Here is a 27,596-nt window from a genome sequence, read left to right on the forward strand (position 1 = left end):
AGTGGCGCTCATCGGACGGATGGAACCACGATGAAAGGAACACGGTGTTGTGTCTGGGATTCGTGATGCACGTCAGCTCTGATATGCATGCAGCAGATAAAATCGATATACTGTTACCTATTGATAGCGAATAAAGGAATTACGCGTATACGGATGAATATTGACAATATTAGAAATCAATAGAGACCTCTCGAAAATGGAACGATGGGTTTTTTTCGGAGCCAATAATTCATATTGCATGCTGCGCGATGCGCGGCAAAGTTAGAATAACGGTCGCGTTAAACTTTCTACTCCGCTAGGTTTTTTTTTCCGATTTTCACGACGAGCAAAGTTAGCCAAGCGCAGGGGTTATCACAGGCAGTCGATTATATCGTAAATTTACCGTCCGATCGTAGACACGCTCCTACACGCGTTAATGCGTACACATGCCACGGAATGTTTTGCACATACATCGCACCGCTTTACGATCGCGCGCGCGAGACAACGTGTTGAGATTGAGATACGACTGGTCTCGTAAATAAGCGTTGAATCGCACATGAAACCGTGGTACTTAGATCCTAAGGATCCGAAATCCAGAGGGAAGGAAAGGAGAATCGCACACACGAGTTGAAGCCCGACGCGTTCTCGGGAACGTACAAAAAAAATTTTTTTTTAACGAAGCTACACGTTTAGCTCCGTGGACAGTTGAACAGTCTCTCGCTATCGCAGCCTTCGCTTCGCCTCCGTAAAATTAGCCCCGCTCACGAGGATCATCGTCTTTGGATCGCAGGATAGAGAGGATGCGGGCAGCTGCTCCTGCGCGTCAAACGAGAGGCGCAGTTGTGTTGCCTTTTATACTTTTCGGCCGGCCTTTTACCGATATATTTATCGTCGGTTTCGTATTCACGATCCGTTACAGGCGCAAAAATGTGCCTGCGGAGAGGGTCCGTTTTCTCTCTTTCTCTCTCTCTCTCTCCCCCTTCGCTTTTGAAAATCGAGCCTGCTGACGACGACCACTTGATTTTATTCGAAAAACGGCGAACGTGTTTCCGAACTAATCGTTTTAATCATTTTTTTATTCACGGCTTCTCTGAACTGGACAGTTTTGATTTATAAACATTCAAATATATATATATACCTATATATATTTTTTTTTTTTTGAAAAATATCTCTCTGATAACTGTAAAGGTATTTAGAACACATGATGTATACATGCATTACAGAACGACGATCGGTTTGAATTGGGAAGCTTTTTGAACAGTCACACGATAGGTTCTCCGATTTCGGTCACGAGAGAACCGTCGAAAAGTTTCCTCTGACTGCAGATAGGCTAATTTTTCATTCTAAAAAGCTAAAACGCCACGATCGGACTTCGACACCGATGTTCCCAGTACATTAATCAGTACTTATCGACGACGCTTAAAGCGTATCTGTCTAACCGGCATTTCCAGGACGGACAATGGCCTAATCGCCGGAGCCACCTGTCCGCGTCGTAATCTCACGAGGGTGTAATTAACGAAGCGGCGTTAACATACGGATTCGAATGGAGTGGGTCAAAGACACTCGCGTCTGTTCGACGTCTAATGGCGTGTCCGTACATCGTCGATGATGCAACAAAGATATCCTGCTAAGTCTCGTGCACGAACGTCATTATTACAATTAAAGAGCAGTAAAGCGCTATGTGGGACGCGTTTGACAAACGAGCAGCAGCTACGATGAGATCACGAATTCCTAATTTATCTTTCCACGAATTTGAGGTGTATTTGCCGACGTATTATATGTTTACAAAAGACTGAATCATATTTTATATCAGTGATTTTTTAAATATATTTCACGTCAGACCCAAATAACGATGCATATTTATTCTAGATAAATCGCCTAGAATAAATACCTCGAAAATTCGAGCCCCCGTTATCGTTGGCTTTACATTTACCTCGAAAGTATCCTTGAATGCACATAAAGATCATAATCCGCCGTAATCTAAAATTTATGGGTGGTGCCTTTTTTGCATGCAATCCTTCGCTGCATCGATCCGGGCGCAGCTTTTAACAAAACGCCAGATGTTGCATAGTTACTGGAGCTATACGGAAACGATCGTATACGGCTATACGAAACTGACTACCGGTTAGAAAAAGCGGGAATTCAATAATGCATAAAGACGATGTAACGTCAACGACGTATGCCGCGTTTGCCGGCGAACACGAAGACAGATAAACGTAACCGAACGAGGTAGTCTCGAGTCTCTTGGCCTGCACGTGCTCCGTACACACCATCGGCTTTATCATTTTTTCATACGTACAGCAGGTACGTATCAGTCAGAGTTTCTAAAGCGGGAGATCAGAACGAGCCCCGCGTTCGAGCGTGCAATCATTTTTTCACCGGGCGAGAGAGAGCATCGCATTCTTATTCTCCGCAGACCTATGAAAAAAAAAAAGGGCCACGAGGTTGAGAAAGCCGACGGCGGTCGGCGCTCGCGGCTAAAGACGTTGGAAAACTGTCACGTAAACTTTTATACTTGCTCATTTCGCGTTACGACGGATGCCACGTGCGTCTGCTGCGTCGTGCCACGCAGGACAACGATCTCGTTTAACTGTGTACGAAACCGAGTGATTTACGTTTTACGAAAACGAGAAATTTCAATGTTCACCAATCAGTATTTTGCCGTCGAGATTTACTGTTCACGGCGAGGAATAGAATGTCGCTTCCTTTCTCAAAGTCATTCCTCGCAATCTCAATATCCAAATAGACGTATATAAAATCTCGTATATTTATCTAAAGCGCAATCTATCGTCTTGGAAATTGTGATTGAAATTTCAATGAAGAATTACGGTACTCGCCAATAAGTATTTGGCGTCGAGATTAATTTACAAAGAGAAATAGGAGTGTTCTTTTTCAAAGTCTTTGCGCAATTTTGATTTCTACACATCAATGAGCACGTAATGATCTTGTTTAAAGTAAATGTGAGTGTATAAAACCTCGTATATTTATCCAAGGCGCAATCTGTCGATTTTGAAACCGCGATTTCAATGAGGAATCACAATGTTCGCCAATCAACATTTTGGCATCGAGATTCAATTTGCAGAGGAGGACAGAATATGTCGCCTCTTTTCTCAAGTCATTTCGCAATTTTGATTTCTACGCGTACACGTCGAAAATAAACACGTGACGATTTTGCTTAAAGTAAATGTGGATATAAAACCTCGTATGTTTGTCCAAGGCGCAATCTGTCGTCTTCCCGACAAATTCCATCCAATATTTTGCCTCTCAAGGACGAAATGTAGAAAGAACTGGTTTCTCACCGTGCATCAAACTCGTTTCCTTCGTATAACAGAATACGCTGAAGGACTTGGTCGCGCTCGAAAAGTCCACGAAGCGATTCACGAGGCGAATCACGGGCGAAGTTTACGTATATAATTAACATTAGCGAGGAATCAAATGCGGCGATGCATTTACGGGCGCGTCTGTGAAATCAATTATTTCGCAAAATTTCCAATTTGTCCTGGGGCGCTATCTTTCCGTACATTTCTCCATTCCACTATTACTGTCGCCGAGAATGATGACCGTCAAATAAGAGTAAAAAAAAAAAGAAACAAAAATAAAAGAATCACGGAAGCGTCCAATTATAGAAGCAACGCGTTTTTGTTCCCTCGGCACATTAAAGACACAAGTCTCGCGCTGACACAACCGCGGCGGAAAAACACTCATTACGCGCGTCCGAAGGAAACTGGTGCGCGCGATCGTTCGGTAAAGGCGGGGGAAGAGGGTGAACGCGAGCGCGGGCGACTTCCCGCGTCTTTATTCTCGCTTCGGTGCACAATTGAAGAATTCCTTTGAGCTCCCTCCTTCCACGAATCACCGAGCCACGAGAGTACACGCGGCGCAACGAGAGGGAGAGAGAGAGATAGAGAGAGACCGGGCGTCGTCAACGACGACGTCGGTTTGTTGACACTGCACGTAGACACGGGCGTGTTCCCACCCCGATACTCACACACGCGCGTACAAACACCGGCGCCAGCAAAAACAAACACCCGAGGTGTGTCTACGCCGAACCGGGAGTATCGAAATATCGCAGCCGCCGCGCGGCGTCGTCACGCTTTTCCGCGAAACAGTTTCGAACGTCTTCGAGAGGGGGTGGACAATAGATTTCGTCTAAACTAAAGCGCCGTCGGTCGTTAAAAGTCGAATCAAAGCCGGATAGAGTTGCGTTACGGTTTATTTGAATTGTCTATCGGAGCGTTATACGGATTATGCGTAAACAATGCGTAAACACGCGTAATCCGCGTGAAAGAGTTACGACGCTTGCGCGTTCTTGCTTGTTTTTTTTCTTTTTCACCGCGGACGAAGCCTTTGTAGGAAGAGCCCGGAAAAAAGGGGAAGAGGGAAACGCGAGAGAATAAATCGAACTTACATTTGTATTTTATTCATTAAGTTTTCCCGGGTATCAAATACGTACGTATGTTAACGTCAAAACAAATTCAGTTACGGTTAAAATCAACGTGACGCTGCGCGTCACGTACATGACACGCGAGAATTTTTATAATAACAATATCTTCATTTTAACAAACCCGTACAGCATTGGCTTTTTACTCGGATAACGGCGGAAACACTGTAGAAACGTATCGGTATAATTACTGTTACAGTAACTTTTATGAATAATAATTTAAACGTAGCGCATCGTGTTTTATATTATGTCCGCCCGGTTCGACGTAAAAAGCGCGGAGTTAAATAAATTGTGCCGAACGATGTAAATGAATTTGCGTACGCACAGCGCTGTGTATTAAAATGGACCGCGAAAAAAAAATATATGTATATATATATGCGCGCAAATTTTTTTTTATCAGCACATGCGCTAACTGAATTTAAATAGAAACGAACGACATTTCGAGGCCTCCGTCCGCTCTCTCGAAAAAGCGGCGAGAGAATCGGACGGACGAAAGTGGAGTCAAACGAAACGCTGTCCATTCAAAAATCACGCTCATTCATCTCGCCGGGCGATAATAACGGCCAAATAATGCCAAAGAGCGGCGTATCGCTCCGTTCTGTAACCTTGAATGTTAATCGCTATCACGGTTCGATCAAAAACACGGCGCTCGTCAGTCGACGTTGACTCATTGAGCGCGGTTTCGTAAAAGAAATCTCATGAAGAAGCTTCATCGCGCGAGCGAAATGCTCCGGCAAAAAGTGCGACGCGCAGTTCGCACTTTTTACCCGCCCGGGAAAAAGCCTCGGGTCTTTGGAAGCGTGACAAAAAAAAAGGATCCGCTCGCCCACCGAGAGTGACTTTCACTCCGAGACTCGCACGGATGAGACAGCGCGTCGTTTAAATTATCCCGCTGGCGTGACCTACGCACCTCGGTTTCGATTTTAGAAAAAACACTCTCGTATACTCGTCGCGCGAATAATGGAGCTTCCGAACCGAAACACCCGTTCCCCCTCCCCCCTCCCCAGATTGCCCCTCATTTCACGCGGTCGCTACCCTCGGTCCCCGTTTTTCCCCCGACGCGTGAAAGAATTGCGAAGAGGAGATCGAAGAGATTAACAATCGTTACTCGAGGACGCCATCTTGTCCCACCGAACGAGATCGAATTGACAAGATCGGGGCAATGAACGTCGATATAATTGATTTCACAGACGCGCTCGTGTTCTCCTCGCGATGGATAATTCAATACCTACTTTCGCGCCGATCGCGCGCATTCCGCGCCGCGTTCTTTGTCTCGCGGAAGCGAGGGAACGAACGCGTTCGTAAGGGGGGAACGATCGGGCAGAGACACTGACCTTGTTGTGCTGCGATTCCACCGGCCCGAGACTCCGTGATCCGCGCGTCTCGCAGCAGGGCACAGCTGCGCCGAAGAGTAGTCGACCACCGCCTCTCGTGCTTCAGGTAATCCAAATTCCGCGTGGACAAGCACCACTCCGTCCCTCGACGCGCGTCGCGTATACCGTCCGCCGGGGAAACCGTGTGTCACTGCACTGTGAAGTTAGCCGCGAGCGCGAGACGATCCCTTCGGTAGCCGGCGACGCGCGCGACGCCACCGCGTTGTTAGATCGGCCACTGCTCTCGCCGTGCTCCGATTTTACGGGCGCGATACACGAAATTCACTCGAACGCCTCCGACGTGCGACTCCGCGAAACTCCGCGCGCGACAATGACCATCACATCGGGCGACCGGAGCCAGTTGTCGGAGCTCTGCTCCCACGTGGAAGCGAGCGACCGCCGCGAGCGTTACGTCCGTCACGTTGGAACGGCAAACCGAGACTGGCGCGCCGCTGCGGAGTGCGGACGTCGGTAAAGGCGAGCCTAGTAGATCGCGCTGTCTCTCTCTCTCTCTCTTTTACCAACCGGCCGCTTCTTCCTCTCTCACCCCCACCTCTCTTTCGCTCGCACGTTCTCTCTCGCTCTCTCGCATTTCGTGCCCCTTCTACCCCTCGATCGCCGTAGTCGTTCACCATTCCTCTGCCGGGTACCCCGCGTCGTTTTCCCCTCTATACGGCCTCTACCGTCCCTCTGCCCCGTTCTTCACCTGCCGACCGCCCGATGCGCTCTTCCACGGCCAGCGACGATCCCTTCTCTCCACGGACGATCTCTTGTGCCGGTCGAACCAACCCGATCCCTTTTCCAACCGGTGCGAACACGTTACCGCCGTGCACCGTGCCCCTGCGTCAGCGCTCCCCTCCCCGCGCTCGACCCCTCACAAGGTACGTAAAACTCCCCACGTTATGCATCGTTGCGCTCGACACACGCAAGTTCGGGCACCGCGCGCTTCTTCTCTCGTTTTCTCTCGCTCTCATTCTCTCTCTCTTTCTCTCTCTCGCTCTCTCGCTTTCTTCACGCCGGCCGGCCGGCTGGCCCCACGTTGTGTTACGGCGTTTTGCCATCCGCAATCAACGGTCGACACTCGCGACCGGACGGCCAGTCGCAAAAAAAAGGGGTCAGCTCGCGGGTGGGATAAATCGCGCGGAGGGGGAGGGGGCGTTTGCATTTTGCTGGAACTCGACACGAAATCGAAAATGCGTCGGAGGGCACCGTGTAGTAACCCCGAAAGAGCCGGTCACGTGATAATAGGGAAGCGCCCGATAAACTCGCCGAGTGGATACTCGGCCGGTTAGTCCGTGTCGATGCGGCGATGGAGAGAGAGCGTTTTTGTCAGCCGATATTCAACGCGACGTGGATGGAAGCGGTTTTAATGGAGAGCTCGCGTACAAATTGTTGCGCACTTTATAAATATATCGGGATCCGTGCGTGCGCCGAGGTAAGCCCCGAACAATGTCACGGAGAGCCACGTCGATAAGAGGGATGAATATGCACTTTCAAACGAAGAAAAAAAATTGTGAAAGATTTATTGCAACTTGTTTTATACAGTTTTTATATAAAAACGTGCTAAATATATTTCAAGGAGTTTGTATTTGTCAGCGCTTTGAAGTTGTTGCATATCTGGCATTTCTAGAAAAATGGAAAGAACTGAAATTCGAGCGGTGATCAAATTCTTTTTGCTAGGTAAAACGGTTAACGAAATAAAATCCGAGTCCGTTGAACCGATATTCTTGGGGAAACAGTCGCTTTACCTTTCAAAAAGAAGAATTTGCTCGAATTTCAGGTCGTCCTATTTTCCTAGAAATGTCAACCACAACAACTTTGAAACGGTGTCAAATACACGCTACTTGACAGATCGATTTTAAATATTTATACATATACGCATTCATTAATTCTTAAAACTGTATTAGACTACGTATTAAAAATTGAGAATTGCGAATTGAAGATAGAATTTGACCAATCAGAACGAAAAGGATTAAAATTAAAATTAAATTGGTCGAATCCTAAACTTCAATTTGCAATCCTCAATGCTCTGCAGGACTTTATAAAGAATAAAGAATTTAAAATATTTAAATAAATTTAACTAGGTATTTTTACCGAATCCAAAATCCTATGAAAGATCACACATTTACATATCTACATGTCACTTAAGAAACAATCTCGAATTACGAACAACCCTTTGACGCGCGTATACATATTTATGCTCGTTTATACATATCACGTGCGGCTAATAATAACGTGCAAATAACGAAATAATGGGTTACATGTTTCATATTTTCGAATAACGCAAGAACGTACGGGGCAAATATTATCTAGTGTTCTGCCGTCATCTTTGAACAGCTCATTATATGCAGATTACGCCGAGGACTAAAATCATCGCGATAATATTGCCGTTGCATTTAACAAACGCCATTGCTTCATAAAGCGATAAATAATTGCTCGGTGAGAGGGAGGCATTGTGCTGTTTTTCGGTAATCAGGCGTGAATAACAAGTGGTTAATCGTGCATGAAACGCATACAACAAAAGTATGTACGCTTTGTTCTGTTTTTAATACACCGTGGTTCGTATCGATCGAAGCGTAATGCATTAGAAGCACTGCAAATATTTTTAAAATTCACTCCCCGTGGCGCTTATACCGCGACACATTTTAACCGCGTTAAAATTTACAGCGTTAATATTTCTAACGTTCGCTGTGCGCCAGAGCGAGCGACGTAAGACACGAAATTCCATTTGGAATATCCGATTACTTCCCTCGGAATTTAGTACGATTATCGACGATCGCGGAATATATATATGTTAAACAAGACACTCGACTCGTTGGACGGGACGAGTGTTACCCGCGCGTCCGCGAAATCGCGTTTATAGAGCATAAATTTTCAGAATACCCTCTATAATTGACTCATAAATTTCGCTCGTGCAATAAATCATACCCGCGACGCTGTGTACCTGCGCCCGCAAAAATTTACGTTATTGTAACGGTCTCTTTGCGGCGTGAGATGCGTGTTGTTACGCTCGACCTATCGCGTTTCCGGAAAAAAAGGATTTTATGAGAGACACGGGGCATTTACGTCGACGGCGTTAGCGTTTAAATTTACGCGCCGTGTCAAAGATGCAGGTGGCACTTTAGACGACTCTAAATTGCGTCGACACAGCCCCGTACAAACGCACGACCGCAGCCAGATCCTGTCCTATGTTTGCCCCGGTAGTTGCCAGTGACTAAGCTAACGGAGTCGGCCATGTACCAGGAACTCGCAGAAAGGGACACGAACAGAAGGTCCCTTAGTCCTCTCTCCTCTCTTTCCCCCTTCTGCCCCCCCTCCGCCGTTCTTGTCTTATCAGCGCCACCCCCTCTGTTCCTTACGTTCCCCCCTTTCCTCCAGCATCTTGCCTTCGCAGTCAGTTACGTTTGTGTGCTCGGACACCATTACCTTAATTAAGAGCGAAGTTTTCTCAAGCTGCCCGCGCGAACACTTCCCTCCAAACTTAGTTTCTCTCTATTGATTTTATCTTAATATCCTTAAGTTCTTCGCGCAGCTCCTCCTTTTATTCCTCTTCCTCTCCACTCGAAAGGCGCTACGTGCTGCGACTAAATGGCTTTACATGCATAAGACGTCTCATCATTAATGTCGCAAAACTTATCGTTGCCTTAATGAGAATTTCTCGTAACTCCATTTTTCTAAATATGACGCGCGACGCGAAGACTTGTTTAAGAATTTTTTAATGTAGTTGCGCATCAAGTTCAGAATATTCACTCCCCTAAATGATTTACGATGTTACACTTTACAGCATGAGAGAGGAATGGATGTCTTTATCAAGAAATAACGATAAAATACTTATCTTCTTTAAAGTAAAAGTAAAACTGCGAAAAATCCTCCTCTCTCATCACGTCCATTATATAATATCTTTTCATGCGAGCTCCTTATAAAAGAGTATAATCGGATATCATTACAAAGTGGTAATTTTTAAATAATTAACTGTAAGGTATTATTAATCTAAATATTCGCGCTTCTGCAGTCGTTTGAACAACTACTTTCGTTTTTCATGTATGTATATCTTTTCATCTGTTAACATTCTTGCGCCTTTTCCTAAGCTTTATCTTTTCTTTTGAACTTTCTTTGAATTGACGTAAAAGAAAACGACAGTAATGCGCTTATTTCTTCTCGGACCTGTTTACAAATGTTACGCTAGGTCCAAAAACCATCGTGTGCTCCTGTTAGCTCTTTTTGTGTTATTAGATTCTTTTCGCTAAAATGTCTCTAACACGATAGCATACTCTACCTAGAGAAGATTCCGTGAGAGAAATCTAGATGAGCTCTCTTTCTTTAAATGATATTGGAATTCCGACTTTCTAAAAGAATCGGTCAGCGTCACAGAGGAGGACAAAAATTATATATGTATCGAAATATCTCAATGCGAATAAATAAATTGTGTAAAGAATTTTATTAATATAAGAATATGGTTACTTAATAAATTTTGATTATCTATATTTTACGCAATTGGACGTACCGGTGAAGGTACCTTATCTCTAATATTACGTAATATTAATAGGTATAAAAACAAGTTCATAAAAGTATATATTTATCTTTTGTTTTGATATTTATCTTTTCTTAATTTATTAAAACATTTTTGTCCACTCTATAATTGAACTGTATAATTAGATAAATATACGCGAAAATATATTTCGTTTTAAATGATTGACATTCATTAGTGCCAGTTGAATTTACGCAAGCATTACCAAATTAAACGTAAATTTTACGCCATTTATTTTCGACTCCTAATAGAAGGCCACTAATTTTTCTATCAAGACTCGCGCGGGTGTACGCCAGGGAGGCTCGTTGGAGATGACGGAGGAGGAGATGGATGGATGAACGAGAGTAACACAGAAAGAGCGGCGCTTCCAAGTGGTGAAGAGTGACCGGGCAAGGAAGACGGAGACGAAGAATCAGTCGGTGGTAGAGCCAGACGCCAGTCGTGGCCCGTACTGGACTCAAGGCTATCAACCTCTAAGCATCCATTAACTACCAGCCTGGTCGAGGTTAGTGTATATACGGGCGCACGTATAACGTGCACCACTCGCACACGCGCGAACGCGTGCATATATACCTACGCGGCTACCCATTCCGCGGTATTTCACCTTCGGCGTCCGTAATTTCGCGGTTCCCAGCAACGGTGCTGATTAGACCGCAAACGTCACCCTCTCCCCCGTTACTGCGAACCGAACAGCACCCTCGGCGGCACCGAATGCGCTTCGTCAGATTGTTAAACATTTTATTTTGCAAACGCACGCGTTTCGCTCGCCTGCATATATGCGTCCTATATACATATACACGCGGACGAAGCGGGGAACGCGCGATCGGAAAGTATACACGAATCGGCGAACGCAAGTTCGCAATCACAACGATGCTCGAGGACCGGAGGGTTCCGAGCCTCGAAAGAGAGACGCCGCTTCGAGAGCAACAAGTGAAAGTCAGTTCACCACGGAACAACGTACGTAGTCGGAAATCGTGCACGCGGCGCGCATTATCTCGTTTGCCAGTCCACTGCCTCCGCCCGGTATAATCAGCCCAATCGTATCCAACCCGTAAGATCTTGCCTCGCTTCGACTCGTTATTGGCCGTTATCAGCCTCGATCGAGATACAATCGGTCGATGCAAACGACCTCGTCGATGCGCGTCCGTCGTTTCCCCGCGATCGGCGCCGACGCGACGACGCCTTGATGAATTCAATCTCCGCCGAGCTCTAGCGCAACGGTAACGCGGCGACGGGCGGCGGCGGCGCTAGTCCGTTCGTTCACGCAGAGCTCGAAGAGAGCCTGGCCGACAAAAACTGGCCGGACAGGTAAGCGGTAGCGAGATACCTGACGCCGTGAGGCTAAGCGGCGCGCCGTGGTAGACGCTGTCCTAGACGGGGGCCCGTTTCGCTCGACGCGCGCGAGCACGTTTCCTTCGGCCGCGAATATATATATACATATATACCGCGCGCGTTAACGAGCACGCGAGGTGGATTGTTACCTCGTCGCGTATGATTTACAACGACTTTAAAGATGAGATTGGCCTTTTGTTGAGTACGCTAGCGCGGACGTAACGTATGCGATGGTCCGACGTGCCGTGGATAGAATGGAAGCTGCCGAGGCTGCGGATTCGCGATCAAGATTAACTCGCCTTTGAATGAAAGTCGTCGAGACCGCTTTCGAACTAATTTGCACGGGATGCGCAATATCGCAAATAATTTAGACCCGAGAGGAAATAAGGGAAGTATATGACTTTCCCGGTTTTTGCGTTAATCCGAGAGGTATAACAGGTATACGGCTTGTGCGTCGGGTCTTCCGATCGATTCCAGAAGATCTCCTCGAAGGATCGTGACCTTCGTTCGGTCATTATAGCCGCCATAAATCATACGGGAAAATTACATCGCGGACTCCTCGTGATGAGAGTATTACTTGCCGACGGAATACGGGAATATTCTCGGTGAAATCGGACGAAGTAACATCCTGCGTGTAGTACCGAGGCATTCACGGGCTCTCGCTATAAAGATCGCGTAGATATTCATACGCAATCACGATACTTGCGTTCGCGGTGCCGACATTAACGAGGAAATTTCGATTTAACGAGGAAAATTTGCGTTTAACGTCGGGAGAAGGTGTCGCGATGGAAGATGGGGAAAATGATCGGGACTTAAGTGCACCGCGGCTGACGAGTGGTTAACAACTAATGCGACTCCTCTCCGCGCGAAAACAGTCCGCGAAAGTCGAGCGAAAGCGGTCCTCGGTGCCCGCTCCACCGTCACAAATCGATAATTGGAGCATCAGTCATTTTACGCCTGGAATTTCCAATCTTGGCAAAACACGACGCGCATTCGGCAGAATCCGTTCGTATTTTTCGCGTTTGATTCTCGCGCGCTGATTACATTATCGTTCATTTTACGGCGCCGGATGTTTCGCTCGTTTAATCAATCGCGCGTATTTTTTGCTCACGTGCAATTTGCGGATTTTCCGATTTTCGAATTAAATTTCTGCCATTCGATGGGTTTGGCCTGTAAACAATCGACGCGATTATCGTAATCGAGGATCATACCGCGTACGCTCGTTCATACACCGGGGCGCGGCGCAGCGCGGCGCGGTACGCGCGACACGCGGCACGCGCACCAGTTGTTTCGCTGACAGATGCCGCATGGCGCATTGATTAAAACAGCAATCATCGGACGGGACCGCGGAATCCGATAAAAATCCGAAGGCTCACGACCTGTCTGCGAGGATATCATCGAGTAAATTGGCAACGGTCGCAGCTGGCCGTTCCCGATTTGTGTGTAGAGACCATTTGTAGAGATTTAGGGGATGATTGCCCGCGAAAATCTTTTTTCGAAACACGCGTAACAGTTCCGTAATTTCCGCATGTACACTTTTATGACCGATCCGCGGTGCGCGGACGACGCGACAGCGGTTTATATAGCGTTAAACGCGCAAAATACGATTCGACGCGCCGCGGCCGGCAATCCTGTTTACGTTTTACGATTTATTTCCGGCAACGAGGGCGCGCTCCCCGTAATATCAAGCAGCCTTCTGAGAAATGTAAAAACTCCCAGAACGAATCTCCTCGGAGTCGCTCGAAACTTCGTTCGGGAGGGGGCAGCTATTCCCGTGTAACAAGTCACCGAACTTCGTTTCCCCGGAAACTCGATTACGTTTTGAATAAATTAACGAGAGTCTTTTTCCGAGCGCGCTCGTTACTCTCGGCGGAAACTGGGACGCGACCTTCTTCCAGCGCGACGGAAAAAGAACGTCCGTGGAACGTCAAGTCCACGGAAAAGTTGCAGCTTCGTGACACCGTGCCTAACTTTGCGCCGCGAGCGCCTCGGACCAGACGCTCGCACAGGCAGCGGAGCCTCTTTCTCTCTCCTCTTGTCATCACGCTGACAAATTGCTTCGCGCAAACCGTCGCTCGGTGCACTAACGTAAACACGGAACGTCGTGTGCCGCAGATTTCCGCACGCGGATACACACTTGACACACGCCGCCGCCGATACACAGGGGGGAGGTGGATGCAAGTAGCAAAGGTTGAGCTATCGATGATGCCCCGCCGGTCTACATCGACGGATCGATAAGCGTTTCGACAGTGGTGAACAATGGCCCGCGCACGCCGCGACGGCCTTTATTTCAAGTGAGAATGGCGGTCGGCAGGTGGAAAATGACAGTAAAAAGTTTTCCGGAAAGAATTATGAATCCCCAGCGACGATGATGGCGGTGGCGGCGGCGGCGGCGGCGGTAGCGGTAGCGGAGGGTGCAGAGACCGTTCATTCATTCGTATCCCAACCGCGCTTTATGGGAATTCCGTCGGAAATATTTCAATACTCGCCGGAATAGCGGCCCGCGGGGCGGCCTTGCTCTCCGTCCGGTCTCTCGCTCTCTTTCGCATCGCTCTTGCGGCGGTGTTCTGTTCACATTTGCCGCACAATAAGACCATGATACTTAGGACATTTCATATTCTTCAGTCATCCGAAGCGCCGACGATCGAAGACCTAACTTATGCTACGCGATTGGAAAATGTAAAATTCGCATGAATTTGCTCGATTAAAATAGATGATGAAATGAACACTCAATATTTCTACAAGTGCTTTGATAATATACATATTGATTTAGTATTGTAAATTGAACCCGCTTGAAGAATCGTGTTCTGTTGATTTTTCAACGGATTATCCGGATAGGAAATTTACCTTTCCGTCGGGGATATACGAGGCGACATACGCGGTGCAAAAGCGCTTCAAAGAGCCTACCGGGGAGTCGGATTACAAAAGAAACCCGGAGGCGCAAAGCTAATTCTGAATTAGGTGTCTGCTTACAATCTGCCGTTGTGTTACCGGGACCGTGCACTTTATTTGTTACGAAGTATCGCGGCTCGCAGTAAGTGCACGAGTATCCTTGCACAGAAGCGGTTTTGCATCTTTAAATTCTTGGGAAGGTAGAAAAGGCTATTCAGACGCGCTTACTCGCGAGAGGCGATCGGGACTGGGCTTTTTAAGTGCCTGACTCGTCCACCCACCTACTGCACATTGCAAGATTCACAAAACCTACACGTCTCTGCCTCTCTCTCTCTCTCTTTCTCCACGCGTATATATGTATTTGTATGCGCACATGCCTTAAGAGTTTAATAAAAAGAAAGATATAGATATTTCAATAACCGGTTCTAAGGATTCTTGAACTTTTTAGCGACGTGAGAGAATATCATTTTTGTCGAGATTTTTTCGACGAAATTATTCAAGCTTTTCGCGGAAGCGAAAATATTGGCTTTTTTTTACGGTCGCGGATGTGTGCGAATTTTCAGCGGATTGAAAATAAGTTGGATTGGAAATTCCCTTAATTGACTTACCTCGTACTGTACGTTTAATGGTCCAGTGAATAGCGTAACAATTTTCAAATGTAGCACCACATTTCCGTAATGTTATACCGGAGTAAAATTTCAATTTTCCGGGCCATAAAGTATACGCTGCGTAGGAGAGCCCACGAACAGATCGCAAGCCGAACGATCTTCTAAACGGATATCGATGAAATGGTATATCATCTGTATTAAAATTACAGTAATTTTCTGACGCAAGAGAAATTCCACTGTTCCGAACGTATGAGAGGCCCCCGTCGTATTATTTTCTTGTACTCTCTTTGCCAGGAAATCGTTTTATCGACTATACCTATTTTTTTCGAACATTGCATAACGCGTCGAGAGAGGGGTGGCAGGGGGGGGGGATACAAGTAATTTTTTAAATAAAATCCGACTTCCTCGTGGAGCGTAATGTAGTCCTCAGCTTGACAACGGGGCCGAATTACGGGGCTAAAGAGGAGCAGGGGAGAGGAGAAAGCGACAGACAAATCAAGCGTGCATAATCGATGCCCGCCGCGAGAGGAACCCTTCATAATCCAGTCCCGATTCACCTCTCGAATCTCGTCCCGCGGTATTAATCACGGCGTTACACTTTCTGTAATCTCCAGAACCAAATTCCAAACAAATTATCCCGGGATCTCGGTGGACAAGCAGCTCGTGGCGTTTTATAAATGATCCCCGCGGAATAAGGAATTGCGAACATTAGTAAAGGGTTGTCAGCGTTTTCTGCCGCGGCGTATCTGCCGCAGCAGCTGCCGTTACTGTCGCCGCCGCGCCGGAGTGAGGAGAATTAAGCAGTCTTAAACGCTCTTTGATACCGACGTCGACATTTTGAAATATTTTTCTCCGCGCCCGTACTGCACTCCACCGCGTTGACGCCTTCATTTTTCACGGGCGACTGGAACCGCCGCCCGTAATAAAAGTGTCGAAAAGCGTTCTTATTGTTTCCAACGAAACTTCTTACGGTTCCAGAACCCGTCAGTTGCGTACGATATATTACTCGTATTACTCGTTACGAATTGCTCGATATATAGCTCTCTGTATAACTATAATTATGTGTAGAACTATAATAATGCCGTGCGATCGATATTCGCTTCATTAGAATATCTAGCGTATCCCAAAATCCCCGGGTGCGCGTTGGGAGCATACTTGCGTGTTCTCGATAACATTATACAAGTACCTATTCTTCAACAATGCTCCAGATGGACGCATAATCGAGACTCGCGCGAACAGTTGACAGGTAGGCGTGTACCGGAATATGCATGAATTTATGTATGATTGACACCGTGTTATACATATAGTGGTTGATTGCATGTCAAGACCGTTTCTTAAATATTTCTATAGTAATAAATGCGTCGCGTTTGTGTGGACAAATGCTATACGTTATGCGATTGTACTCGAATCTCATTAATCTCGTTTGTCAGAAATGTTTAGAATTTTGTATAACATACCACCGAAATTGTAACAGCTACAGATAAATCGAAGTCAAAGTTCCATTACGAAATCGCGATAATTCTTGAGTAAATAAACAGTCCAAGTTTTCTGAGGATATCTACAAAAGATATAAAGTAATTTTACGACCGCAAACGAAGATAAATTTTATTCTTTACGAAGGCAAGTTTTAATCTTTATAAGCAATAAATTTTACGCACGATACTCGGTCGATTTATCGAAATTATTACGAAAGAGCGATTATTACGCAAAGAGCAGAACATTCGGCATGAATTTTATTTTTGGAAATGTTAAACATTTCAGTTGTCGTTTATGGCAACAAGTCGGTTTGGCACGCGGCCTTGGTGTCCGTGGTGTGGCGTACGGCGCGCTGTTGCGTGCACAAGGTTACCGCTCTATCATTCGCGCGCCGACATTCGAGCGAGCAAGTCACGATACAAGCCGCTCTCTCTGCGTATCAACGTGTTATTACTACTCGAGATGTGATTGAAACGAATACGAAAAGATATCGGGCGCTATCATATTTTACTATTGTTTCAGACAATAACCGGTTACTATTCCGCGAAGTTAACGCTTCGAGGCGCCGGCTATTTACTCAAACATACTTCGCTTATTGACTCTTTCGAAGTAAGAGCGAAATGATTGGAAATAAGAATCTCAAACTGTCTTAGTGTGATATCACGAGATATTATTACATTTTTTACGACACTTTGATGAAAATATTGCATTTTTTTACTGATTTAAACGATCTAAATTATCAATGTAATTCTATGTAAATTCAAGCACATATATTGCGCTTTGCGTTTCTCATTGATTTAAATATTTATAAATTAAGAATGTAATGTGTAATGATAAACGAATCATGTCGGATGATTAAATAACTTAAGTGCGTGCTACATTGATCACGTTTATTTATAATATTTCATCTAGTTTCCACGCGGAATTGCGCGATTTATATGTTGTTTAGATTCGCACTGAATAAAGTTTCTCGAAATTAACGCGCACCATTAGACTGAAGGAGAAATCTTTACTTATTTATTTACTAAAGTTGCGTAGTTTTATTCTTCAGGATACAAAGTTTTCAATAGAAATAATTTTAGGTAGAAATAATAGGCTTATCTGCATAAAATACTTTTTCCAATAGCAAGTTAAAATATGCGCACGACAAATTCTGCTTTAATTATTATTATATCTGAAGAGCGATATATTGAAATTAAATTGAAAATCAAGCAGCTCTGAATACTCGAAATAATAATTTTATTTCATAAAGCAGTCAAATGTTTCGAGCTAACATTAGCTCTGTGCAGTATGGCTTTAGTATGTATTTATCTTTTGCAACGTAACCGTTACATACAACACCCTATATCTTTCGGGCTGCATTCAAGTAAACATGTTACAGCACGCATATCACTGTGTCATATTACTCTTCAAAGTGCGATCGGGACAAATAATATCGAGTAGGTTCTATAGTAATAGATATTATATTACGATTAATGGCACGCATGACTAACGGTTTATATAAACTTCACGATATGACGAATATTTAACGGAGAAGATAAATTTTTGCACACGACTTTATATAATTTATCAAATATAAGAAGATCGAAGCGATTCAGAAAGTTTAATTTCTTGTAGAGAAAATTATTTTCTACAAGCAGACAGTTATTTCTTCAACAGTGCTTAGAATTGAATATTTCTTGCACGACGCTTTGAATTTTTTTTGTAATTTGCCTACTATTTTTAAATCGAGAGTGCAGTGCGATATACATACGAATCGTTGAATCGAGCGATTCAATTAATGGAATTGTCGCTTATTTAATCGAGTAAACAAACTATAGCCGATTCGTCGCGTCGCGTGTTAATTTCGGAAGTGCCGAAGTAATCGGACTAATCGACTTTTATTGGTAATTTGTCCGCGCGCGATTGTAGTTAAGCGCGATTGTTTTTCGCGAATGAATGCAATTTGAAAAAGAGGATCGACAACCTAAATATCCTGAGAGGAGGAGGAGCAGGCTTAGGAAAAGTATCAGGCGCCAGCGGAGCTACCTTCCAATAATTGATTATTTATTCGTTGCTTTTTACATGAAATTAATCATCCATTTCTTTTTAGTTGGATTCCAGAATTAATAGAATTAGAGAAAAAGTTTTTTTTTAATTATTTAAAAATATATATATAAATTTTTATACGATTGTTTTTTTGAAAATTATATTAAATATTTGTATAAAGGACGAATAAACATAGAATTCAATATATAGAATAATTATTTTTTTTAATTTCTTGAATTATTTTGGATATTGGATATAATTTAGATCTTATATTTATATGTGTTACAGAATCAACGTAGTCGACATAGCCAGTTAATTCCGCTGTTACACATCGGTCGGTGAGTGGTGAATAAAGTTTTATATCGAGATAACAAATCTGTGACAATTATATCAGTTATACATATGCATTTAAATCCGTATATACATCAATCTAATATAAAAATGTATGACATCCATGCTTTCAAATATGATATAGGATATGCTAGAACAGATTAGAATGAATGTTTAATCCTGAACATAGCATTTATTGATTGATATACATTTTGTATGATTTACTATATGATTTATTGATTATGCATACGAGGATGAAGTCGTTTACACACATATATATACAGTAGAATCTTCGAAAAAAAGCAATTGATAACATTATCACAGATGACATAACTTGATAAATTAATAATGTAATTTGGGAATAATTAAGTGTATATTAATCAAGTGTATATTATAAAAAATGATAAAGTGTCGAGTTTATTATTTAAAATATTTTAAAATGAGAAAAAGGAAAAGCTACTATAAAAAAGTAAAAGACACTATAACAAACCGATGGTAATAGAACAAAATATTGATATTTTTTTAATTAAAGATTTTTATGTAAGTTTCCCCATATTATTCACATCTCGAGCATAAAAATAAAAATTAGACGAAATATTTATGTTTTATTTATTTATGTGAAATATAAAGAAAATAAAAATATTTTAAATAAACAAATAAAGAATATTATTTGAAATTAATTAATTAATTAAATAAACAAATTTAAAAAGTAAATATAATATTGTGTATGAGTGATGTTTATATATAATATAAAGAAAGAATTAATATTTACAACAGTATAAATATTGAATTGTTATTTTTTATTCTATCTTTTTTTTTAATTCTTTCAGAATTAAATATTGTATAAATTGGTACACAAAAAAATAATTATTATATTTAGAGGTTTTTTTTTAATATGTATGTATTACATTCACAAATAAAAAAAATAAATATTTAGAATATTTCAGTGATACAAATAACATTCCAAATAATTTACCTAATAAAATACACTTATAATTATATTAATTATGACTTGTTTTTATATTGTATAAGTTTTTTAATAAGTTTATATTGCATAAATTTTTTAGCCTAAAGTTTTATAGAGTTTATCTTATATGTGTAATGGTTAATAACTGGATTTTGTATTAGTTAAAGTAATTTGACGTAAAATCCCATAAATGTTTCATCACATAATAGAAGAAGTAACAGAAAAAAATATAAATTAAAGTGGATCAGTTCATGCCTTTAAATTAAAAATTGTATGAGGTTTGAAGAAATATTATATACTTTTATATATATATGTATTATTAAAAATAATTTTGATAGTATTATAAATAATTTAGAGTGAAATTATATATAGAAATTATATGTAAATTTATAAAAATAAGAGAGATGTGCAAAATCACGAGAGAACATTAAAAATTTATTTTAATAGCAATATTAATTATGCTATTGAGATTACGTCATTTTTTAGATCTCACGTCATTCAATTTAAATTTCTAATCTGATATATCTCTTAGAGGTGAAATTTAATATTTGTAACAACATATTTACGAATCAAAAATCATTTAAATTTTGTTTGCATTTAGCAATTTTTATATTCGTTATTTTTTTACTTATAAGTTTTGAATGTTATTGAAATTCCGTGTTTCTACTGTGAAATACAATTTTTTACATTCACAGAATGTAATTGAATTTTTCTTAATTAGAGGACATTGATTTTTTTCTAAACTAAAGATAATCCTTTCACAATCAAATTCTTTGTTTCGAAAATATGCTATAAAAGAACATAAACTCAATTAATATTCTAGTGAATTTTATCACAAATTTGTATTTAATTAATATTTTAATAGAGTCTTTCTGCGACGTGTTTTGCATATAAACGATCTTAACATCTTTATGTTTATTTGCCGGAAATAGAAGTAGTATTTCTCCTATCTATTGATTTCAGGTCAGAATAGATGTAGCTAGAAGCAACGAAAGATAAGATCAATCTGGCCGGAAGAATGAAGAGGGGGCTACATAAGATAGGCTGGTGTACAAGTAAGTAATATGATTAAAGGTATACAAGATAAGAGAGTTATAATATTTTTTTTTGTATACGTGTTTGCTCACATGTAGTCAAGAATGGAAATTTGCCATCGAAATAAATCCTGCTTGCTTGTAAATTAAAATCCCAATCGCTCACGGATTAAAATGTCATTTAAAATATCAATTTTTTCGCGAATAAAAATATTATTTAAAATTCCTATTGATCGTGAATTAAAATATTATTTAAAATCTCAAATCGCTAACTTTCCCTATATCTTGATTGTCGATTAGTGATGATACTGGATTAGCTGGCTCGCCATTGATCGATGATACTCGTAGTCGTGGAGTACGACTGCAGAATCCTTAAGGTAAGGACTGCAGATTGATGCATTAAATGCGAATACAGGTAGACAGGGCATATACTATCGCAATTCGAATAGATAGGGATGTTATTATAAATTAAATAGATAGGAATAGTTTATCAGAATTCGGTTGTAGAAAAATTCAGTTGTAGAAAAATGTATAAGAAGAAATTCAGGATAGTAAGAATCATTACTCATATTAATGTTAAATAATTATAAAAATATAACTCAAATTTATTTTTAAAAATGCTAAAATTACATATTAAAAATATGATAATAACACATTTTAAATTAAAATATATAATTTAATTATAATTTTAAATTATATAATTAGTTATAAAATATGTTAAAATTATGTAACATTATTTTTATGTAACAGATACTGCGTATCATAATATAAAGTTTATTAAACTTACGCGTTTAAAATATCTGCTTTAAAAATTTTCAAAGATCTAGTAGTATATATGTAATTTATATTTTAAATACCAAAGAATTATTATATAATAATTTCAGAAAATTTTTTATCCAAATTTAAATAGAACTGTAAAAGTTCGATGCTACAAACATCAAAGATTAGCTTACCGCTCGTTAAATTTGTCCATTTTTCTGACATTTAAAAAAATAGTTTATAAAATTATTATGCAATTCGAAATTTGTGTGTGTGTGTGTGTGTATTTATTATTGCTACAATTATTCTCATGATTTAGACGACAAAATTATCTATCTCGTTTTATAAAATATATTCTCGAATATTTCACGTAGTACATCGATATTCGCTAACGGAATCTTAAATTATACATTTTGCATTAAATTATATTTGTTAGAAGCCATTGTAGACATCATATTCTTTTCACGTTTTTGAGCGTGATTGCTGTGTCGACAGTATTGCTATATTGCTGTCCCTTGTCAGATGGACGCTAGCAAATGCATGGTTCGTACTGGCGCGGCGGGAAGTCAAAACGATCTTCATTATAGAGAGCTATTTCTCGCTTTTTATGGGACCCATCTGCGATGTCTAGTTCGGTGCCCGTTGAAATCTGAGAATTCCTACTGTTGGCTCGGCATTAAACCCAAATTTTCTTGACAGTTTCCGGAAGCAGCAATGAGTTACCGATGACCGGTGTATATTTTTTATAGTTAAAACATCGAATTAATTAAACAGTACATATATTGTAAGATAAGATTTTCTTTTTCACGTTCTTCCATCAGTATTAATATACTAATATATTAATTCTAGTCTTAATAATAAAAAAGATATAAATATACGTCGATATAGAGATTGCTTATAGAGAATTTTTAGTTCTAATTAAATATTGTAATAAATAAATTTACAAGTCATATAATTAATTTGACAATTAATGTGGTTATGAATGATTATATATTTTCTTTTGGTTCTCTTTTTCTAGGTAACGGTTAATTCACATGCTGCGAATCGTATCCTGCGAAAATGCCGAGTGCTTATCTTAACCTGCGAGGCAGCACGATGTCTATTTGGGGACATCAAGATTAATAGTAGATTTAAAAGGTAGGCAAAAAGTTTATTATTTATAGATATTTTATAGCAAAATATATGCGCCGATTTGTAACATCTTATTTAATAAATTTTGAGCTAGTGTGAGTACGAAGAAGTACGTTTTTATAACTAACTTTTCTATATTATATGAATTAAATAAAAATTTATGTATTCAAATGGGTATCTTTACATCAGTGGAATATTGAATTTAAATGTTAGATGCATTATTTAACTTTATTCAAAAATTTCTTTAAATATTACAGAATTAAATTATAAATTAATAACTTTTATATTGCTAAATATAGTATTTTTTTTTAATTCCACCGGTATCGTATTCAATTTGTCTTGAATGATGAAAATCGGTATATAAAATATACTATAATACGATAAATGCGCATGTATTTCATTATTTTTAAATATATTTATATTTAGTAACCATCTTTCTGTGAAGTCCATTCTATCCATGTGTTGTTTTTCAATAAGCAAAAATAAATTTCTTAATAATGGGAGGATTATTTTTTTGCGTGGAATTTTTCTCTCATATATTGATAACATGGTATTGAATATCAATTTACTTATCGCGCATATACTCCGGATTTGCATGATATTTGCATTACATCAAGATTTAAAAAACGGTAACTGTCGTTGATTCGTTATTGAAATCACTGTTATCGGGAACAGTCTGGATGGTCCGGAATTCTCTTTAGCAACTGGACCCCTGGTGTTCGACGGGTCGCTTACCTTCTTTTGCGGATTGATTCCAAAGAGACCGACAGAAACAAAGTACATTGAACTCGCTCCCTATCTTAAAAATAGTTCTTTTTCCTGTTGGATATTAATCGGTATTTCACTAGGCGGACGGGCTTTGATTGGACTAAATCGTTGGGCCAGTTTATCCTTCAACAACGGATAATACGGTTTCTCGCAATTTCTCGAATTTTTAGCGTTCATAATGCTTTAGAAAATAAAAGGTTTTATTTTAAAAAGGTTACATTTTACATGCAATCGATCAATTGTTTGATGATATTGAAATCGTATATAAATGCGATGGAAAAAACCGCTTCGTGTCCTTCAAATTACATTCACCGTCGCGTAAAGCAATAATAATTGTGGGGGACTCGTTACATTGGAGATATATTATCGAAGTTACGTGTATTGCAATCAAGTTTGAAATATTACCGTTGGATTTACTCGCATCCGTGAATTGTCAACCGCGATTTATTTTTATTTGATTATTGGTTTACAGCGAGGCTGTATTTATTTTTAATGTATTTTTCCTGAATAATCTCGCAGAATGTATTATTATTTATTCTTTCTTTAAAAAACAAAATTGATAAATTTATTTAATTTTATTTTTCGTCGCAGTTATCGAGTTTTTTTAAAGCTTTAAAAAAACTCGAATGTTTTTTTTATGTGTTCTTATAAGTCAATAAGTAAAAATAAATATCGTATAATTACATTATTATTTATTTTCAACGTCGGTAACAGTTATAAATCGTATATAAAATAAATTCTGTTATAGATATTTTTATTCTTATCTCCACATTGATATTTTTTAAATGTTCAAATAACAATTACTGTATTTTATAATGTATTTTATTGTATTATTTTAAATATTAAGAATTAATTTAAAACTTTTATTAATTAAGTAATTGATATTTTAAAACTATGTTTTATAATTTGTTTTTATTAAAAGTAATACATGGAAAAAGTAAAAAGAAATTATACTTTAGTATAAATTATACAAAAAATAATGAAATAAATGGTATAAAATTACAAAATATAGAAATTTAAATACAGAAATCAATCTAGAAAAATAAAGTTAAGATTAAATATCCAATCAAAATGATATCCGGTAAAAGCGGAGCAGCTTGTACATTTAATATTTTCTATTATTAATCAACTTGTTACAACAATATCAACTGATTGCTGTAATATCGTACATGTACATAAGAAATCAAAAGAAAATTAATTGAGTAGTAATGTAGAGTAATATTATCTGAATGGTGAAAATCAATAACAAGTGATATCGGTACAGATATTAAGTTCATGAAATCTATGCAATATCTTTCGCTAGCATCGATCGATTATAATGGGAAAACTATTGCTTCGGCATTTCCATATCAGGATTTTCGATCTTAATCAATTTCTAGAATACGCTATTAAATGGTAGTTGGAGAGCATCCTATATATTTTACACAACGTATTATACATAATATGGATTCATGCATATTCAAAAACGCAAATCAGTATCGCTGATAAACTGGATTCGCGATAATAAGAACGCGACTCGTGTGCCACTGACATTAAATTCGAAGTGTAATTCACCGGCGAAGTAATACACTTTCACATTTTTCTTCTGACTACATTCTCGCCGGTGCGTTCTTGTTACTCGCGCGATCGAGATGGTCTCGCGACTTCTTTTGCATCCGTTTAACCCACGATGTACGGCTACATCTCCGGGATCCTTACGAGTTCGATCGCAGACCCCCAGTAACAGATAATTAGACATCGCTATGTGGGAATGACGAAGAATCGGTGCACGGACTCCGCGCGTAGACGCACACCCGTGGGGTACCATTATTTCACCGCTGGGATGTTCGAATAATTGAACGTTGGCCGATACTCGTGGCGGCGAGTAGTGCCGTATAACGGTTATTCACATGCTGCGAATCGTATCCTGCGGAAACGCCGAGTGCTTATATCAACCTGCGAGGCAGCACGATGTCTATTTCAAACCGCCAATCTTCTTCTCCCGTCTATATATACCTCTTCTCTTCTCTCTCGTGCTTTCTTTCACTGTTTCACGCGGCATACAATGTATCCCAGAATCGAATCTTTTTTTAGCTAAAAGCTTTATTGACAAATTTGACGTCGATTTCACCTATAATAAAAACGTGGTAACCATTTTTCTTTGTCCAACATCTTTTCTATTGCTAACGCTATACATATATTGGAAAGTTAAGTCCTGAATGAATTTGATTGAGGTTCAATTAAAAGTAAAATGAGGGATTGTTATTTATTTGCACTCTGGTGAGGCATAATTCGCCCGCAGCCTACATTTGTCGACGTTGAATAGTTCCGTAACTATCAATGCCTCGCTATTAAAACAACCGTCGTCCTTTTTGTTTGTTCTCCAGTGTCTATGATTGAAAGGCTACATCCGGCCGATCTGGGACGTCTTGTACGCGTGCATGTATTCACCTCCCCGGACTCCTCCTCCCCCGCGCTTCTTCATCGCAGCTTGGTCCGTGGTCGAGACTATCGATAATCAAGGTACGTGTATCCGTATAAAGTAAATAGCTGTTTTCTCACAAGTGCCGATATCGGCCCGCCATTTTCGAAAGTGGGTACTCTTCGCGTCGTATACGAAGAGCCCCGTGGGGCGTTATGAAATCGATCCATCGGGATGCGATGGACCACGCACGTTTGTTATTCACACGTTGCGACCGTGTACACGAGGCACGAGAGCGGTTTGCGCCTTCGTGAAGATCGAACGAGATCAGGCGGCTCGCTTACGCCTCGCATCGACGTGTTAATTACGCGGCGAAATCGCGCGACAGTCTTAATCGAAGGAGGTCGATCGTCTGCGGACTCGTAAACATTGTCCACGGCGCACTGGACGATGACGACGACGATTTCATATCTGAAAGGAGTCGTGGAGCGAGATGCGCTGAAAACGACGCGCGTTCTCCACGAAGCGTGCATTATACACGCTCGGGCCGACGAGTGTGCAGCAAATCGAGAGCGCGGGGCAATAGTACTCAGAACCAAAGTATTCAGATGGGCGGGAGGGGGAGGGCTAAAGTGGATGGGTATACATACGTGATCGGAGTATCGATAGCGACCGCTGCAGACTTATGGCGAGAACCGCGCGCGAATCGCCTCTGCCGCAATAAACGCTCCAGTCCGATATATGTGCCCGGGGCCGAAACGTGGCGCTGATACCAGCCCGGTCTTTATTTAATTAATGTAATCGATACGACCCGTGTAAATGCGAACGCTTGTTTCTCTCGGCAAAAGCGATCCGTTTGCCCCCCGGCCGACGACGGTTTGCGCGCGAGTTCGGACGATGTACGGGCGTCTCACTCTCCTCTCCTCGACGACCGTACGCACTTTAATGCGTTGTATGCGTTGCGATCGCATCGCGCGATGGCACGGTCCACGGACTTCTGAAAGAGAGAAAGTTCGCTTCTCCGCCGCGCGTGATCCACGCTCGTATACGCATAGCATTGCTAAACGCGAATTATTCTCGATGATACGAAATGATGATTTCTGAAGAACTCTTGTAACGCCGCGATTTATAAATGCCTCCGCGTGGCGACTATTTCGGCGCGATCGAAATTCGCGTCTCGAATTATTTATTATAATTATCATAGCACGTTGACGTGTTGACGCCGCTATATAGCAAATAGTAGTTCTCACGGCGAAGCGTTTAATAGTCGGAGAACTTTCGGCACTTGAATTATTTGCTATACCCGGCGCGGGCGCAATTACGTCGCGTCCATTAATCACGGGGTGCAATCACGAGCGACGCGCTTACAGCGCATATTTTATAATTTACTTTCGTACGTCGGGCGCAGTCATTTATTCCGTCGGCCGACCATCATGACAAACCATCCGCGGCGGCGCATCCTGCGCGTCATTGCGCCAGCCGGTTGCGAGAGCCAATTTTCGCGAAGAATTAATTTACGCCCTCACAGGGCGAGCGCATCGCCGAGCCA

The 27,596-nt window shown here is 41.1% G+C and overlaps 1 protein-coding gene and 1 long non-coding RNA gene across 2 annotated transcripts in view; one reads left to right on the top strand and one right to left on the bottom strand.

Moving 5' to 3' along the window:
• The window catches only part of LOC105453736 (fat-like cadherin-related tumor suppressor homolog), a 113,424-nt gene extending 107,248 nt beyond the window's left edge, over window positions 1-6,176 (bottom strand). Inside the window, exon 1 of the mRNA XM_011695920.1 lies at window positions 5,755-6,176. The gene's annotated coding sequence lies outside the window, so the exon portion shown is untranslated. The remainder of the gene's footprint in view (window positions 1-5,754) is intronic.
• A 4,593-nt stretch (window positions 6,177-10,769) lies between these two features.
• On the top strand, window positions 10,770-26,122 carry LOC105453631. Its single transcript, XR_974892.1, has 5 exons — window positions 10,770-10,826; window positions 18,946-18,995; window positions 20,918-21,009; window positions 22,766-22,884; window positions 26,013-26,122. It is a non-coding gene; the product is annotated as an uncharacterized LOC105453631 (long non-coding RNA).
• Window positions 26,123-27,596: the final 1,474 nt, after the last annotated feature.

This window comes from Wasmannia auropunctata, unplaced genomic scaffold (assembly GCF_000956235.1).
Source record: "Wasmannia auropunctata unplaced genomic scaffold, wasmannia.A_1.0 LD335996.1, whole genome shotgun sequence".
NCBI classification, from domain to species: Eukaryota; Metazoa; Arthropoda; class Insecta; order Hymenoptera; family Formicidae; genus Wasmannia; species Wasmannia auropunctata.